Source organism: Lactuca saligna, chromosome 3 (assembly GCF_052625555.1).
Source record: "Lactuca saligna cultivar CGN05327 chromosome 3, ASM5262555v1, whole genome shotgun sequence".
Taxonomy (NCBI): Eukaryota; Viridiplantae; Streptophyta; class Magnoliopsida; order Asterales; family Asteraceae; genus Lactuca; species Lactuca saligna.
The window spans coordinates 225,745,700-225,751,898 of record NC_136419.1 but is presented as its reverse complement, the minus strand read 5'-3'; the positions used below and the strand labels follow the sequence as shown (position 1 = coordinate 225,751,898).

The following is a 6,199-nucleotide window of genomic DNA, read 5'->3' as shown; positions in this document are numbered from 1 at the left end:
TGTTGACTATTGATGATGGAATAAAGCAGCGTAGAGTTAGAATATGCTTGATCGAGCATATACGTCGAAGGGATCCTAGAAGATGAATTTAGGAAATTTATTATGTGCTTGGTAAATAACATAGTTATTATTAAGGCACCTAGTTGAGACGCAAAAATCCTAGTGGAATCTAGGAAGATTTGTAGTATATGCTAATTTGGATATGTACATATATGTGAAATGGGTTTGCGGTTATCATGTGTAGTAACTTGGGATCCTTGAGGAAATTCTTGAAATGAGTATGGATATGTATGAAATGTAGTATTTTCATGTACTACTAGAAGCACGTGATACATACTTGGATCAGGAGGTGTCACAAAGTTACTAAGGCATTGCTAGTTCGGTAGATAATATGGATGTCACTACAACTTTATTTTGCATGTTTTCGTCATAACCTACTGTATGGTGATGTCTAGGGGAGTGGTTAAAGTTTCGACCTTGATTGTTCAAAGAAGGAAAGATCAAGTTGTTAGCATAATATGAAAGGTATCCTCCGTTTTAGAATTCATCTCGTGGAGGCAAGGGTCTAGATCATTATGTATCTTTCTCGTCGTGCAATGGGGGTTCATTAGAATGTGACCATTTAGTTAGTTGATGTACCCAAAGTAAATACCTTATATTTGGTTGAGTCTAGAACCCAAATTAGGAAGGAGTGAGACTCTTCGATGATAGTTAAGTTTGTGACTCAAGAGTTGGGACTGAAGGTCCATCGGTGGATGGAAGAACAAGTCCACGTTCAAGGACCACCATTGAGAAACAGGTTCAAACCTATCAAGTCTTGTTCATGAGGATCTGGAAGTTGTAGTCAGTGAAAATTTTATATGAAGGAACATGCGATTGTCTAACGTGAATTTGCATCCTATTGATTTAGATATGATTGGGAGGATCCTTACAATAGGATCAATCAGATCGTGACATGATTGATTATCCTGAAGAATAGAAGATGGATAATATCGAGTTCATCAACTATCACTATTTCTATTAATTTCCATTATGTTAGTAATATACTCTTATGTCATTCTATATACATGTATGTTGGTAGACGACTTCGTAGTTTTCGTTATCTTGATCATTCTATGATCATGCTATGCAAAAAGATCACTCGTTATGGGTACAAGAAGTAATACTACGTTAAGGATGTCAAAGTGATATATTTGACATTCAGAAGGTTCTTCCAAGTTGAAAGGGAGCTACAAATAACGTAGGCAGAGCTAGTTTGGGCTTTGATCAGTTGTGAGTAGTAGCATGTTAGGGTTCGAATGATGGTTCTTCCAACCGAATATGACTATTTTGACTAATAGGCCAAGAAAAAAGTATGCAAAGAGTTGTGTCATCTAGAAAGAAGGTTAATGTATTCAAAATGTACGTAATAGTAGGATTTCGAAAGTGTAAATTTCGTAGAAATCAACCTAGCATGGAGGAGATACGATTCTTATAATACATAAAAATCAACCACACATTAAAAGTTATAATGCCAAAATCTATGAAGATAATGGTTGACTTTTAATTAAAACAATCAAGAGGAGAATCATAGTACTTCTAAAAACAATAATTTTGGGACAAGAAATGACGAAAACAAAACCCGTATGAGAGAGTTGTAATTTTTACAAAATCATCATAGGTATAAAATATAAGCTAAAAATAAAAGTATAAATTTTCCAAAACAACCAAAAGAAAAGTTGTAGTACATGTCAATACTGACACACCCCTAGTCGACGCTGGAAACACCGAGTTGTAACACCGTAAATTTCACAACAAAATTTCGCATTTTATATAAAAACATAATTCATTTAATATTCGTAAAAACACCCATGTTTGAAATACAATTCATGTCATACAAAAATCCCAAGATCTCATAACATAAAATCCCGAGTGTGTGTACTGATCAAGCCCGCGCCTTCCCACGGTCGTCAGTAGTACCTGAAACAAATAACACCAAACACTGTAAGCACAAAGCTTAGTGAGTTCCCCAAAATACCACATATAACACATATTAGCCACTCGAGGCTATAACTCTGTGGGTCCGTGATATGTGCATAATTAGTTAATTATTTAGCATATATTCTTAGTTATTTTTGATTAATTATGTGAATAATGTGGACAAAAGGTACTTAAAATGTTGTGAATTTTGTTTTCAGTCCAAAAGATATGCTTGGAAGCAAAAAGGAGAAAAAGGAAGCAATTGAAGATCAAAGAGTAGCAGAATCAACTCGCCGATTAGATCGACCATACTCGGCGAGTACACGAGGAAGTTCCAGAAGATAAATACGACTGTTGATTCAAGACGGATAAGTATGGATCTACTCGGCGAGTTGATTCTGCTACTCGCCGAGTACACCCTGTTTTGGGATATCTATAAAATACGAATCCTTATCTCATGGGATGATACTCCTGGCGATTTTTGAAGGTTTAGCTGCGACTAAGAGATTCAGAAGACGCTAAGGAACCCTAGGCTTCAATATTTGGAAGAATTCAAGCAATTAGGTTAATTCTACCACTTAGACTTCGGAATTGAATATGTTTGCTTTAGTAAACTTTGTTTTTATGTTTGTTTCTACTGCAATTATGAGCTAAATTCGTTCTTGTTTCTGTTTGGGGAATACCAAAGAACTCCTATGGTTTGATTATTGATTCTTGCTTAATTGTCTATTGGTGATTTATTAAATTAAGTTTGTTAAAGAACCTTATGTATTAATCACTACTATTTTCTGTTAATTGGAAGGCAATTAGGTTGCATGAACATCACTTAATTGTTAACCTCATATGTCTATGTGAATGCTAAACCATATGCTTAGAAGTAATGATTATGAAACTAAGATTAATAAGAAAATAGGAAGATTAATGTGTGAGCTTGTTTGAGAAACCATCAACAAGAGGTTAATTGAATTAATAACTTAATTGACCATTACAAATCTTATTTAATCCAAATAATTAATCTAGGGAATTAATTAGTTTAAACACTTGATCAACGCTTAAATTAGTTAATTGTCTAAGGATTAGGAGTAATGAATATGAACCTAACTATTATAATTGGTAACCAATAGCAATTAATCTACCTGAAACTTAAATAACCATAGGAGTGAATTGGTTGAACCTAAATAGAAACGTCTTTATCAAATTTGGTGAATAGTTGTTGCTTTAGTTAATTAGTTAATTTAGTTTGTCTAAGTTTCTAGTCTTGCAAAACTAGAGAAAAACCCTTTACTTTTATTATTTGTTTTAGTTAAAATTAGTTATTAGTTTAATTTTCCGTTCCCTGAGTTCGATACCTTACTTATCAATCTATACCACTTAAAGACAGGTTCACTGCTTTTTTTTGCTCAATTTATTAATTAAAAGTAGGGATAAAACTAGTTGGTTTTACACACATCAAGTTTTTGGCGCCGTTGCCGGGGAACGATTCTAAATAATTAAGCTAATTCCTAATTTTTTTCGATCATTTGTGTGAGTTTACTTGCATAAAGTTCATTTATTGCAATTTAGTAATTAGTAATTAGGTTTTAGTATCTGTTTTAGTTAGTTTAAAACTTAGAAATTTTTTTGAAATACCACTGATACTCGCCGAGTGCAATCGCCCCTACTCGGCGAGTAGCAGTTTAGTCAACAGTAGATTTTCTTTATTTTTACAATCTTTTTGTTCTTTTTACGCTTTTTATTTGATTGATTTCAGGACTTTCATGACCAGAGGAGCAAACACACCACTGGTACCCCCGTTTGAAGACCCCGAATCCACATTGAAAAGAAACAAAGGGAAGGACGTGGAGAGTTCAAGCACACCAAAGAAATCACCATTGTCCAACTTGAAGACTGTTTTCGGGAAAAAGAAGAGTAGTAAATTAGGAGCTTCTTGCGCTTCCTTGATAATTGAGGAGCCAATTCAAGAAGATATTGGGTACGAGACTGAGGAAGAAGAGGAGGGAACGTACGAGCAAGAAACCGAGTCGGAGGAAGAGTTAGCGTTCACTATGGCTAACATTGATGAAATCCCCATGGGGGAATGGAAGAAGAGGATGCGCGACGACCATGGCCCGGGACTTGTGCATCCCACAATTCCTGTGACTGCTACCTTTGAGCTAAAAGGTCATATCCTAGCTTCACTCAAGGAAATACCTTTCTAAGGGAAAGATCATGAAGATGCCTACAAACATTTGGATGAAGTCAATGATGTTGCTGATTACTTCAATATTCCAAATGTAACCCGCGAAACTTAACTACTTCGTATGCTTCCGGTAACCTTCAAGGGTGCTGCTAAAGACCGGCTCAAGTCACTTCCCCCCGGATCAGTCACTACTTGGTCCAAGATGAAGGAAGAATTTATTGATCACTTTTGCCCACCATCCAAGATAGCCAAACTGAAGAAGGCCATTGCAAACTTTGAACAACAAGCTGGAGAGTCTCTATATGAAGCATGGGAAAGGTACAAAAGTCTGCTAAGAAATTGCCCACACCATGATCTAAACAGCCAGCAAGAAGTTTCCATCTTCTATGATGGAGTCAATGTCACAACCCGGCAGTTGCTAGACTCGCAAGGCCCACTTACAAAGAAGCCACCCCCGGTGATTAAAGAAGTGATTGAATAATTCTCTAAACACTCTAGAGAATACCACAACCCTAGGCATGATGTCACGAGGGGAGCCGCATATGCTGCTACTGAAGACTTATCCGCGGTCATGGCTATGTTAAAAACCATGGATAGGAGAATGGACAAAATGGATCAAACTATCAATGTTATTCGGGTGGGTTGTGAAAACTGCAATGGACCTCACCTCACTAGAGATTGCGATTTAGATGAGAATGGCAACAAGAAGGCACAAGCATGTTATTCGAGCGGTGACTGGTATGATGAGGACTGGCGCAAACAAAAGAAAGAGTGGCTACCTTACGAAGAGTACAAGAAGGCCAAGGAGGAGAAGTATAGACAAAAAGGGAGAGGCTTTTATCAAAAGGAGGAGCCGGTGCAAGAGAAGAAGCCAAGCTTGGAAGATATGCTTACTAAATTTGTGGCTGCTTCCGAGAAAAGACATAGTGACCATGATGCTGCTATCCAAGAAACAAGAACCATGCTCAGGAACCAGCAAGCATCCATCCACAACATAGAAACGCAGCTTGGGCAACTTGCTCAACAACTTAACCAAAGGTCACTGGGTGAGCTTCCTAGCAAAACCGAGAACAACCCACGAGGCGCACAAATAAACATTGTCACAACGAGAAGTGGGAAGATCATCACTCCCCTGGCCCCCATTCGAACTGAAGCAACCAGGGACTCACAGAAGGAAGGAACGGAAGAAGAAGCAGAAAACCAAGATTCACAATCTGAGAGTTCTACTCGCCGAGTAGGGCCAATGGACTCGGCGAGTACCCCATCAAAATCGAATGAATAGCCTCCATTGAAGCCATACCAGCCTCCAATGCCATACCCAGCCCGAGCCAAGAAAGAGAAGCAGGAAGAGGAATATCAGAAGTTTCTAGACCACATTAAAACTCTTCAAATCAACATTCCTTTCATTGAAGCCGTCATGCAAATGTCCAAGTATGCTAAGTTCCTTAAGGAAATCCTCACCAATAGAAGAAAGATGGAGGAAGTGCAGAAGGTAGTGCTTAATGAGAACTGCTCCGCCGTAATGCTAAACAAGTTACCAAAGAAGAAGGGTGATCCAGGGAGCTTAACTTTACCTTGCCAATTTGGCAACTTGGCTGCAATTCATGCCTTAGCTGATTCTGGAGCAAGTGTGAACCTTATGCCCTACTCGTTCTTTAAGAAGCTAGACCTCCCGGAGCCAAGGCCAATTCGCATGGCAATTCATTTGGCAAACAAGACTATCACCTTCCCAAGAGGCATTTGTGAAGATTTTCTAGTGAAAGTGGACAAATTTGTCTTTCCACCTGATTTCATCATTCTAGACATGGAGGCGGATCCGCAAGTGCCAATTATCCTTGGAAGGCCTTTCCTCAACACAGCTAGCGCTATCGTAGACATGAGAGATTCTAAGCTCACCTTGCGAGTTGGGGACGATTCAGTAACATTCGGGGTAGACCAAGCCATGAAGTACTCTAGGAGTAGTGACGACACGACATTCTCAATCGACATGCTCGACGAACTATTGGAGGAAGACATACCTGAAGACTCCAGCAAGTTTGCAGCTTTGGATGAAGCATTTGA

The 6,199-nt window shown here is 38.3% G+C and overlaps 1 non-coding gene across 1 annotated transcript; it reads right to left on the bottom strand.

The window, feature by feature from the left end:
• Positions 1-4,388: 4,388 nt before the first annotated feature.
• On the bottom strand, positions 4,389-4,495 carry LOC145038179 (small nucleolar RNA R71). Its single transcript, XR_013679242.1, has one exon. It is a non-coding gene; the product is annotated as a small nucleolar RNA R71 (small nucleolar RNA).
• Between the last annotated feature and the right edge of the window lie 1,704 nt (positions 4,496-6,199).